The sequence below is a fragment of the Condylura cristata genome, unplaced genomic scaffold (assembly GCF_000260355.1).
Source record: "Condylura cristata isolate star-nosed mole 26May11 unplaced genomic scaffold, ConCri1.0 scaffold00005, whole genome shotgun sequence".
Classification (NCBI taxonomy): domain Eukaryota; kingdom Metazoa; phylum Chordata; class Mammalia; order Eulipotyphla; family Talpidae; genus Condylura; species Condylura cristata.
Window position 1 is genome coordinate 57444537 of NW_004567106.1, and position 13388 is coordinate 57457924.

Here is a 13388-nt window from a genome sequence, read left to right on the forward strand (position 1 = left end):
CACAGGGGTGATTTGGTGATGGGAAACCCGTGGGGATTACAATTGAGATGAAAAAAAAATGTGCAAAATGATGTAAAAATAAACTTTTTAATAAAAAAAATAAAAAAAATATATGGGTTTGTTATAATGAATGGCTTTAGTAGAAAGACAACACTTGAGGAGTTAGGGTTTGAGCTAATTTCTCTAAAGGAAACAATTTTAAAAATGGCCAACAGGAAATAACGTTAGCTTAAGAACAATTCAGAGCATATTTACAAGAGATATAATCATGTTAATTAATCAGTCTATATTTACCAGCTTAAAAGCAGCCTCCTTTACTAGAATTCAAGCCCCATGAAGGCAGGTCACATCTAGTTCATCTATAAGCACTGTCAACATCAAGCAGAATGAAGGTGTTAAATAAAGGCTGACTGACTCAGTATAAAAAGTAACAAAGTGGAAGAAGTGCATCAAGAATTTATTCCACACTCTGGAAGTTGCTTTGGAGGGAAAATTCCAGGGGATCACCTCTTCCATTTCCACATGTCTAAGAAGCTTAGACATGGAGTCGTGATTTAACCTTGGAATTGGGAAGTAAAGATGGGCTAAGTAGATGTTTGAAATGAATAATACAACTTGTTGACGGAATACACATGAAAGGAAAGAAAAGGGGAAGTCTGTGTTAACTCTCAAGTTTGGATCTCTGAAAAACAAGTAATCTTGATAGAATGAAAGAATCAAAATAAAGATCAAACATTATGGAGAAGGAGAAAGTAGCAGGAAAGCATGAAGTCTATAGCCAATAGAACAGGTTCACTCCAAGTCCCCCATACCAGCAACCTGAATGTAAACATTCTTTACTTTGCATCCCTGAGGCTGTAAAGTCCATCTCTTAGAGATGTAAAGGAGATAATTTCTACATGAAGAGCTCAGCCTGGTTTGGGGCATATTCAATATTGACTATTTCAAATATAATTAATTTTGGTTTCAGATATCTTAATTTCAGGGTTTGGGTGAAATTTTGGATTCTTTCAGATGTTTGGTTTTGGCTTATTTAATTTCACAGTTTTGTACATATGCAATAGCAGGGACTAAAGAAATAGTTTGAAAAGTCTGAGGACAGTTTTTCTAGCAGCAGCCTTGTGGATGAGGGCACTTCAAGGAAACAGTGCCTGGGAGAAAGGGCCAAAATTAGGGGTATGTTGAACAGAAGGAACATGAGCTCAAGGCCACAAAGGAATAGACAGAGACTCAGAGCAATGTGGTTACTAGAGAGGGGAGGGGGAATGTCCAACAGAGGGAGGGTATCATCGAAGGCACACGAAAATTCACTATAATATAAAATATACCGTAAAATATTAAGGGAGGTAACAATAAGTAATTTGAGGGTCTTTTATAGTTCGGTGGTACTGACTATGATACTGACTCAGTGTTATTTTTCTTGTTCCCTTTGACACATCTTTCTTTTTCACTCCAAATGTAATTATTTCATGCTTGTCATTGTCAGTTCTTAACAACAGGTAGGCAATATATCCAAATGTTCAATCAATTGCAGTTTGATTGGACATTAAGCATGGGAAAGTCTTTTGTGGAAGAAAGGGCAGAGTTACAGTGATAAGCTGTCTGCTGATGTAAACAATGTGTGGGTTTATGACAGGCTCACAATCTATTAATACTATTTTCAATTCCATTCAATTTGTGTGGATGAGGATTTTAGAGAAAACAGCTGGCAGGAGAAACATATGACATTTAATGTTGGCTGAGAACATGAAATTTTCTCTAGAAGCTCGTGGGTTTGTGTGTGTGTGTGTGTGTGTGTGAAATGTGTGTGTGTACACTCACAAAGGTCATAATATGGAAGTGGGATTCTGTAGGCTTTGGATCAACAGACAGCATAAAAAATTACAGTCCTTGGTATTTTTCTGGAGATACACTTGACTGCACAAATAACCCAGTGAGTCTAAAATTCAAAAGAAAACATTCCACTGATTGCAATTTTTGAACTGCAAAGTTTTTTTGCTGTTGCAAAATTAGAATAACCTTAAGTCATCCTTTCAAAGAAACAAACTTACAATTATATTGTGGGTTATGATTGGTTCAAAGCTGCTTCTTTTAACAGGATTCAGAATACTGCCAACATGCAGAGCTTGTAGAATACCTTCTGGACTCGGTATGTGACTTTTTCAAAGTGATCTTAAAAATGAAAGAGCAATGTCATTGAAAATTGGTTTATTCAGATTTTATATGATGGTGCCAAAAGTTGCACAAAAACTGCGATACACAGGAAAGTGATATTGAATGAACTAGGTCAATACCATGGTGAAGAGAGAAAATCAAGAGTATCCTAAAATTTACCCAATATAAAATTTGGTAACATCCAAATGGTGATCATTATTACATTCATGCTCAGTTAAAAATGATTTGACATTTAGAGTTTGCATTTTTATTACAACAATATTAATTTGAACATTTAGAAGATTGTTCACTAAAATCATAGTCCACAAGATATTCTTCTTCTATATATACTTAAGCTGCTTTTTACCCAACCTTACTATTTTGAACTCAAATATCCTTTTCCATATTTCTCTAGATGCAGCCATCAACAATTAAAAAGAACAGCTTTTCTCCTTTAACCTGGATCTGAGAGAAAGCTCTAGGTTGTTTCTCAAAGTTTGATTAGAGAGAGTCCTGGCAACACCCGAGAAGGTTAGAATCACACAGACAGCTACAAACCGCATACAGTGTAAGCATCTCTCCTCCCACTCTATCTTCTGTTCCCAATTCAATTGGAGCGAGTCTCTTCTTTCCACTTCCATTGCCATATGTCAAGCCCCCAATATTTCTTGCTTGGACTTCTTCAATAGCCTTGTTATTGCCTTTTTTTCTTATCCTTGCACACTACAATTCATCTGACTCAACACTGACAGAGAAATCTCACCAAACGTAATTGTATTGGGAACACATCCCTGTTCAGAAAGATTCAAATATACTCCAGTCCCAAGCAAGGACAGCAGAGGCTTGGCAAATGTCCCACCTCAAAATGGCTGCCAAATGTCTAGCTAACCTTATTTTGTGAGTAGCCATATAAGTTATTGCCCACACTGAAAACGGAAAGCTTTTTTTTTTTTAAATATTTATTTATTCATACAGAACTGGGGTACAGGCCAGAGATGTGGAGGGTGAGAGGGTTCACCAGAGACAGAGCGGGGAGCAGAACAGGCAGATTGACGAAGTACACTGCTGAAGGGAGCAGCGGGCAGGTCAGGAGAGGTCTGCCGCGCCATGTGGTCACCTCCGGGGCCGGCGCAGGTGGGAATCGAACTCATGCGGAAGTGGCTTAAGCTTCTCAGTGCTGTGCTTTAACCCGCTGCGCCACCAGGGAGGGCCACAGAACGCTTTTTTTCAGAGTCAAAGGCATGAAATTCACAACCAGGCAAATCAGGACATATGGTCAGCTGGCTTTCCTAGTGAGTTTGCTACACTAGAAAGAGTTCTCCAGTCATAGTTTTTACAAAAAGAGAGAGAGAGAAAAAAAGAGAGAAAACCTCTTTTCCTCTGTTACTTCCACCCTTCAGGGCATATATAATCCCCACCTCCTTTATAGAGAATTTCTACATCCCTCAAGTGGACATTCTACTTTGCTTCTTGAGTCTATCCCTGACCTCAAAACCTCCTGTCAGGTACCTCACCTTCCATCATTTGCTCTGCACCAGTCATTGTGTGTTTCTGTTTCTTCCTACTTGACCCTGAATGACTTTAGATCAAACAGCCTATCATCTTTGTACCCTTTTAACACCAAGAAAAGGTTCTGGCACCTAGCAAATATATATTTTTAAAGATTTATTTATTCATGCATGCAACAAATGGGGTACAGGTCAAAGGTGCAGGGAGTGAGAAGATTCTCCAGAGACAGTGGGGAGCACAACAGTCAGATCCACTAAAATACACTGCTGAGGAGCACAGTGGGAAGGACAGGAGAGGTCTGCCATACTATGTGGGTCACTTCCTGGGCAGGGAATTGAACTATTGCTGCAGTGGCTGTGGATAGCTTCACAGGACTGGAGCCTTAACCCACTGTACTACCAGAGAGGGCCTCTTATAGAAAATATTTTTGATCAAATGAAGCACCAGCTGTAGGCTGATATTTACAGTGAGGTCATTAAAAAATAATGTTTATCAGTGGCATTAACCTAAAAAAGAAGAAATTTACAACTAGTTTGAGATGAACAAAGATTTTGAGACATTTTAAAAATTCAAAATTATTCACCTATATCATCAACTAAAAAGTTTTCTCAATGTGCATATTATAAACCCAAATTTCCTAATACGATGTTAGGGAAAAGAAAGTTAGTTCCTATTAATTATTCATATTATTTTAGAAAAGATTTTTCCTGGAAACTTTACTTCAATCATTCTCTGGCAATTTCTAGTTTTGTTTTTTTTTTTAAGATTTATTTATTTATGTAAATAAAGTGGGGTACAGGCCAGAGATGCAGGGGCAGCGAGAGGATTCACCAGAGACAGAGTGGGAAGCAGAACAGACCAAATGGTGAAGTACATTGCTGAGGGGAGCAGCGGGCAGGCAGGAGAGGTCTGCCAGCCATGTGGATCACTTCCGGGTTGGGTGGGGTTCGAACACATGCTGAAGTGGCTTTAGCTTCTTAGTGCTGTGCTTTAACACACTGCACCACTAGGGAGGATCCGGCAACTTCTATTTTTATTATATAAATGTATTAGCTAAAATGAAATCTATTTATCAAATAAAATTAAAGCCCTCTATCCCCCATCACCCATCATCTGATGCTATAAATTCTATAGAATTCATAAGTTTGACAGGCTTTGTTTCATTTTTATTGTCATATAAATGATGCTTTTCCATCTTTTGGGATATCAGTTTTAGAAAGTGTCTGTTGACTACTCCTGATATAATGTGCCAGTACAACTCCCCTCTCTATTATTCATCCATAGACACCTCCCACTTTTCTAAGGTTACAGAACAATTTTTAAATTTAATAGAGTTTACAATATTTGCAGTCACTTTAGTAGATAAGTGGACATTTATTTTTCTAGAGACCATCTAACAGGAGACAATAGGGAAAAAAGTCTATTGTCTTATACAGCTACTCAAAATTAAGATTCTTCCCTTCAGATTCATCCAAGTAATATTAGATTATACTCACATTAGGGTCTACCAAATCCTTTTATGGTTCATTTTAACATTTCTTCAAGTGTTCTAGGTCATATGCAATCGCCACTATTGTTCATCTCATATCAGATATGTTTTTTTTTTTTTGTATGTCATTGGAATAATCTAGAATTATTCATACATAAGATATGTAGGCACCAACGTTTCTGAGCCACATACATTTTTAGCCTCACATTGATCGATAGTTTGGCTGCCTAAGTACTTTTTCCTCAGAAAATCTTTGCTCACTCCCTTCTTGAATCCAGGGAGGCAGAGGAAGTCTGATTGTCATTTCTTGGTAGGAATCTTTTTTGTCCCCTCTAAAAACTCCTAGATTTTTTTTTTCCCCTACCATCAGGGAACTCTTACTAAGATCTGTGGCCTAGCCAGTTTTAAGAATAGTCATTGTTCAGTTAGTGAAACTCTCCTGTTGATCTCCTTCAGACCATTTTTTTCCTTTGCATTTCTTATTTGCAGATGTTCACTAGATACAATAAAGTCCTGTGCCCTATTTGGAGTGTTGTAACTATTTCCTATTTTCACTTCTCTCTCTCTCCTTTTTTTTTTTAATCTAACATTTACATTACCTTCAGATCTCATGTGAATCTTCCAATTTTTGTTACTCCATGTTTATATCCACCGGATAAACCTTTTTTTTTTTTTCACATTCCTCATTTTAATTTTCAGGATCATATTCATACTCTATAACCAATCTTTTCCATGGCAAATTTATATGTGTGTATGTATGTTCAATAGTCTCTTGATGTTCTTTTGGAATGCAAATTAAAATTCTGTTTCTTAAAACTTCTCTTACATTTTTGGAATTACCTCTGGTTTTGATTTTTGGGGGTTTTTGGGTCATTTTTAAATATGCTATTAAACAATACAAAAGACAACCAAGACACCCTAGGTTGTTGGTGTGTAATTAGTATTGAATGACCAGGTAGGTTGATAAGGTAGGTTACTAGTGAGATCAATTTTCCTGGGTTATGGACCTTTTGAAGTTAGTGATTGTTTTACCTGTTCAGTTTCTCTTACTGATGCAGAGATACTGTCATGGAAGATGGCTAAGCACCCATACAAGGAGGAACTTACTCTAAGACTCAAGAAATTTACCATATTTCTATCCTGTGTGAGAGTTTTATTTCCTATTCTCTACTTGTCTATTCCTGCCTGCATTAAAATGACTTAAAATCCTGCTCTGTTTTTCTCTCAGTACCTTATAATGACTTTAGGGCATAATTCTACCATCTGGAAACTCCCATTCTGAGGGTAGAATTCTGTCACCTTTTACCTATACATACATGTAAACTTAAAGCAGAAAGGAGAAGTGAGGGGAATAGTGGCCAAACTATCTTGAAATGACCTTTAAGTCAATTCCCTAAAGGTCACTACAGGCTTCTTTAGGTATTTACACTGACTTTAGTTTTGGAAGTGATTTGGGGTTCCCATGGTAAGACCACTTCTGTCTCCTGGACTTTCCTCTTTTCATTTCTCTATTAGAAATTATCTAGTCATCTAAATCTAATTAGAGCCATTCAAGTTTTGTTTTTCAAAATTTTCTCCAACTGTTTTACTTAATGCTGGATCCAAAAAATAATGTTTTCCTTACTTTTTTTTAAAAAAGAATTTATTTATTTATTCATACAGAACTGGGGTACAGGCCCAGAGATGTGTGGGGTGAGAGGATTCACCAGGGACAGAGTGGGGAGCAGAACAGGCAGATTGATGCAGTACACTGCTGAGGGGAGCAGCGGGCGGGTCAGGAGAGGTCTGCCGTGCCATGTGGATCACCTCTGGGGCAGGCGGAAGTGACTTAAGCTTCTTAGTGCAGTGCTTTAACCCACTGCGCCACCAGGGAGGACCATTCCTTACATTTTTATTCTCTCTTTCTCTCCTCTCTTTCTTCTCCTATCTTCATTCCGTTTTTTCCTTTTCTTCCCTTCATCTTTGTTTCTTTTTTTTTTTTCCCATTTCATTATTATCATGAAATATGTTCATGTCAGCCCATATCTTCAACCATAGCCAGACTATTTTTTTTTTACATTGCTCTTAATCATGTGAATATATCTGCTTTGCCTTTCTTTTAACAATCCTGTAATTTATGCTAATATTTGGTTAGTTTTCTACACATTAGAATGTGTGGCACTCCCCCATGTGATACCACATTTAGAGATTTCCTTTTAATGTCCTAGCCAAAAAAAAAAAAAAAAAAAAGTATATATGGTTACAGTCAAAAGGAACTATTTGCTTGCAATCTGCTCTTTCTGGCACCCGGTGTGTACCATGAGATATAAGTATCTACTGAATCATGGAAATGCAATTTGAAGTTACATAAGCAAATTAGTCATTGCATTCTGTAATATCAATGGTCTGCAGTGTTGTTAAAGTTCTGTCTACACAGAACAAGGGTAAATCTATTTATATGGTATTTTCCTGAATGCTATGAAATAAAGTCACAACCTTTCTGATGTAGAAAATGTTCACCTCTTATTTTTTGGTCAAATAAAGTCTCCTAGTATCTTCAATCATAGGAGGAAAATTAAACCATTGGATAAACATTGTTAGCTCTGAACCTGAGTTCTCAGGTTGACTCTGATGGTCTTATTGATGAAAATATTTTTTTTTTTTATGTTTGGGGCATAAAAATTTAAATCCCTAGTAAACACAATTTCAATGAAGAAAAAAAATACCACCCTTTCACCAACCAAATCATTAAACTATATAGCCCTTGGCCACATAGCTTTCTTGGAACCCAAAGAAGCAGGACCACGGAAGCTAAGCAGGTTTACTGAGCTACTATTTCTTTGGGTTGTCAAAGAAGATGGGTATCCCCCAAAAGAACTTCATACAAGTGTAAAGGTTGGCCATTTTCTGCAGCACTGATATGGAGCCCACATAAAATAGTCAAGTAAGCCTGTCTGAGGCAGAATTCCTGGAATAGCTACTGAACAGGCTTGCTTGCCTACAGGGCAACCTTGAATCTCCATCCATTGTTTTCTTTTTTATCTTCACAAGTATATCATTTTAACTGAGTGCATAAGTGAGATCATAGAAATGTTTCCTTTTCCAGTGGTTTGCTCTTTTTTCCTTTTTTATGTGGTGTTCCCCTTGCAGAGCTGATTGCAATGGTCTGGCATGATCGTGGCCAGCACACAATCTTCCATGAGACCTGAAATCATCCTTCAACTTGGTATGCTGTGAACTGTTTGACTTCAAATGCCTGTGAGCTGGCCAGGAAAGAAATAATATACAATTCACAGCAACTAGTCACACACAAGTTGAATACTGATAATCGTTCTACTTCCCTCCTTTCTAAGGAAATGGAGAAATATTAAAGACAGGTGTGGCTGCAGAAACTGCTTATCTGATCTGCTCTTCCATTATTGTTGAGGTTAGATCAACATTTTTGCTTTTCAGGCTTTTTGTTTCTCATCTTGGCTATTCTTTAAAGCAGAAATGGTATTGTTTGCAGAACTATCTCACATAACTTTTGTTAGTGATTCACTTTTCAAAATTTAACATAAATATTTCAGCAACTGCTTTCTGACAACTCTACTTTTTTTTTTTTTTTCTAGTGCTTTCTGCTAAATACATAAGGCAGTTACATTTTGCCTCAGGTGCTACTCTCTCTTCTCTTTCTTCCAGCCCTACAAATTTTTGTCTCTTTAATTTCGATAACCTATATGATCTACCCCCTCAGGCAAGCCTCTACGTTTGAGAAAACACTTCCATTCGGGGTGCTTCACACACGTGGTCTAGATGGCTAGAGAAATTAAGGCAATAGCCTGGATAAATCTGAATGGATTCAGTCACTAAACAAATATTAATTTTTGAAAACCTATCCTGGGCCCAGTTTTAATCTAGGTGCTAAGGATATGATGGTGAGAAAACTAAATAAGGTTTCTGCCCTGGTGAAATACAGCTGAGCACATCGACAGCCACCACCTAATTATTATGAGTGAACACATCTCATGACTCATACCACATGCTCTCAGTAAAATGTCCATGAGGTCTCTATGAATACAAAAGACCCAAGGAGACAGGGTTTTGTTTTGCAGTCAGCTTTCTTCCTGCCCTTCCTTAGGTGATATGAACTCTAGTCAGCTTTATTTTGAGCATAGGACTGAACACAGATGGCAGGTGACTGCTTTTCACTGTTTTATAACTGAGTTTGCAATCTCAGGAGGACTTCATTACTCTCTGTACATTAGTCACTTGTCTACTTTTCTTTTTCTTCCAGCAAGTTTAACAGTCAGAATTTGAATCCAAGTCCTTATCCTCCAGAATTCATCCTCCTCCTCAGTCCACACATACTCTGCACCCCTACATTCTGGGTCTCTCAATAGGCAGATGTAGGTAGTAAAAGAAAGAGAGGGAGATGACATTGCAGAAGTATCTGGATACTCACAATAGTTCCCCTTCACGCTGTGTATTTTAGAACTGAGGACAACTGTAACAATTCTCTTTTTCTTTTCCCTGAAATGTTTAACAGTTTTAAAACAAGCTTGTTTTTCAGAAATAAAAGGCTTTGGTAATGGAGATTAAAAATAAGATACACACACAGTGCCCATCATTTCATAGTCTAGTTTAAATTATAAATAAGCAACTACGTTATTAAATAATGACTGAGCAAGTTGCTCCTTTCACTAATTCAGTCGTCTTATATTAAACATAGACTATGTGAAAAGCTTTCTCAAACATACATCAGAGAGACAATGCCTAATATCCACAGTGTGGAAAAAGGTGACATTTGAAAAGGAGAGGTGAAGAAAGCTGGCGAGAGTACAGTGAATGTTTTAAGAGGACTCCTGGGTTTCTGAGGACTTACTAGCTACATGTTGTTTTATATACACAGAGAAAAGAAGAAAGGCTGGATTGGGATGTGTAAGGTTTCTGACATTTTTGAGCTTGTTTTTTTTTTTTTTTTTCTGTTTTGAGAGTGTTTTGTTTTCATCGACTGCTTTGAAGCACTGTGTTCTTCGGAGCTTGGCAATGTCATAACCTTTGTCTGAGTAGCTTGGTTATAGGAGGCCAATTAGAGATGGTAAAGCAGGGATTTCTGCCATCCTAACAGCTCCTAACTGCCCCTGAGGATTCTCCTCCAATTGCATTAAATATATTTAATTTTCTTTGTCTTTTCCATACAATTAATAGAGTCTGTGTTAGTCTGTGTCTACGCCTTTCATGTCCACCCCCCTTCCACACCACTTTAGTAGAGGAAAAGAAAAAGTGCATTCAGACTATGATTTAGTAGCATGCTGCAGTAGGTACAAAGCCAATAAATAACTTCATTAAAATCTATTGAAGAAAAACATGATTCATCTTGATTTCAAAATTTGCAAATAAAAGGAATGTAGGAAAATTAAATGGTGTTTTATCATTGAATGGATATGGAATTTAGAGAGCTATATGTCTTCATGAGTGCTTCAAATGCCCCTTTATAACTTGATTTTACTCAAAGGGTTTCCGAAACATCCATCTAGATTATTCAACTAATCTTACATTTTATTTCTACTTCTCTTGTAATTTCAGAGGCCTCTGTGATTAGATGAGTTTTCTTCTGTAGGCATGACTCTAAGAAGCATAATTAAGTGCCTCCTAGAAGAAACCTTGCTCTTCCTCGGCTTCCATCTTATAAATGCTATGTCACGGCTGTACAGTTACAGGAGGCACAGTTCTTGTCTTTATTTTCTATCTCAGATCTGACTCCTCAACATCTTCCCTGTCCTTGAGTCTGATCTCCTGCCCTTGGGTCCGGCACCTTGCTGCTGCTGGCAGGCATCAGACAGCCATCGGCTGAGAGCCAAACTGAGCCTTCTGAAGAAGCAGAATGACATGGACTCCATAATTAGCACAATGCTGGACACCGTGCTCAATAAGGATCTGCTGAATTAATGGATGCAGGCGCTGCCTGACTGCTGCAAAGACTTCAAGTGGATAGCACGGGGCTAATTGACTGAGCATTATAAGTGAGAAAGGATGACTGATCAGCCCTTTGGTGCTCTAGCGTCGATAAAACTTAGGATTTTTTATTCACTTTTAATATCTGCATCAGTAATGTTAACAATGAGAGAAAATAAATGTTCTCAAAGCAATATGTCCATTGTTTGGAAAATAAAAGATACTATGACAGAGAATAACTCATCGCAAAAGGTAATGTTCAGATGAAATGTAATGGGGTTATATAAAGTAGCTTAGGAGCAAAATCTTAGCTACTTACAATAGTTCTTGATCTAGCACTGATCTAAATTCACTAACTTTGAAACTACCAAAATAATTTGAGGATTTTACAATAATCTAAAATTTTCAGAGTTGGCATTTCATATGGATTCCTTTTTAGTCTTTTCTACTTTCTACTATACCACAGACACAAAATTAGCTCCAATCAACAAATTTTATAATTTATCTTTCAATGTGTTTCTTTGATTTTGACTCCACAAGTCTGTGTAAAGAGAAATCTTGTTTAGCCACATTCAGTCCTATCTTTATAGGTGTGACTATATTCACACCCATAAATATATGCTAAACTCCAGAATTCCAGATGGCTGCACAGCCCCATGGACCCAGGGGCACTCGGCAGCCTCCACATACTGACATAGTCATGTGTCCATCGTGTCCTGAAATTCTTAGGACCTGCCTCACTTTTGTCAGGGTGCAGCTGTGATTCTGCAGAGTTCTCATGCTTATGGACACTGGTTATTGTTTATATTATCTTAAAATTTTTATCAATGCATATACATTGCAGCAGTGATGAAGCTATCCAATACCTTGATGTAGGGCCATGATTTTATATATTCTAAAAATTGAGGTACTGTAAGACTTGTCTCATTATGAAAGCATCTTCCCAGACTTTGGATTTGCTATACTCACACATACATACCTTGTGAAACACTAAAGTAAAAGTGATCTATAATTTTTAAGATGCAAAGGAAGAGAAAGTAAAAGAACAGCAAAAAAGAAGAACAGATGTCAGAGCTCAGAATACGATGTTTGCTAAAATATTTATTGTCCCCAAGAAAGCAGAATAAACTACTTATGGTCCACTCCAGACAAGAGAGTATCTAAAAAATGCAGTCCTGGGTTCAAATACAAGTGTAAGTACCACATAGGCTGATATGATTAATAATTCAGATACTGTGGACTTTTCTAGACATTGAAAATAGTACTTCACTTGGGATATTATTTTATTCAAATGACCATATAAAAACAGATCCAATAGACTGAGAGATTTACTTTGCAGTTCACATATTCTTTGCTAAGTTAAATGTATAAATTTGAACTTAATCAATTCCCATCTGCATATGTCAAATATAATGTCTTCTAGTTATTAGGTTTAACACCCTAAGTGTCTTACTTTACTGTCCCTGCTATGTCTTTGGTCCTGTATAAAATATTCATGATTTTGCATTATCTCATACAAGTCATGAAAGGTCACAGGTCTGCAACCCAGAGTAAGTTTGCTGAGCACATTTGATTTTTCAAACATGGTTGAAGGCCCCATTGATCTATTAAGGAGCAAATCCTCATACTAATAAGCTCTCCTCACCTTTGTTGAGTACTTTTTCCTCTGAATAAGCCGGGTTTTTGAGAGGGTCCAGAATATCACAAGGAATGTTCCATCCTAGGGAATGAAACTGCCCCCTGGATGTTTGACTTCAGGATGAATTCTGAGGTGGAGGATGGAGAGGTCTTTATGTTCTCACTGTGAGAACTTTTCACATGCACCTCAAAACACTGGGCTGTCCATTACAGAGAATGCCACTTGCCTTTGCTTTACAAACTGGCTTGCCTCTATAACAGTCCCCAGCTTTGGAATCTGTGGTTAATATTAGCTCTCTGCTTTTTTGTGTCTACAACTACATACATTCAGGTCAGTACACACTTCTTTCACATAGTGACATGCGTTATTTGCAGTGTTTTATGTGAAAAGGTTAATGGGACATTAGTGACAAAAGAAAATTATTATGGGATTCAATTCTCATTCACCTTCTAAAAATAACAAACTCTTTTATATACATTTTCCCATTGTTGTTTGTTCAGTCCTTTCTTATCACCCGCCACATACAGAAAAGTAACAATCTGGGCTGAAGAGAATCAGTAGGATGGTTCAGGTTGAACTAAGCCATTTCAATTTTTGTTTTGTTATGAATTTACTATAAACGCTGACTCCATAATCATCATAATTATTAAGAAATAGCTTTTTTTCAGAGTTACATGTAGA

At 37.2% G+C, this 13388-nt stretch overlaps 1 protein-coding gene across 3 annotated transcripts in view; it reads right to left on the minus strand.

Moving 5' to 3' along the window:
• Nucleotides 1-13388, minus strand: part of GRM8 (glutamate receptor, metabotropic 8) — a 697091-nt gene that overhangs the window by 72684 nt on the left and 611019 nt on the right. The window lies entirely within an intron of this gene.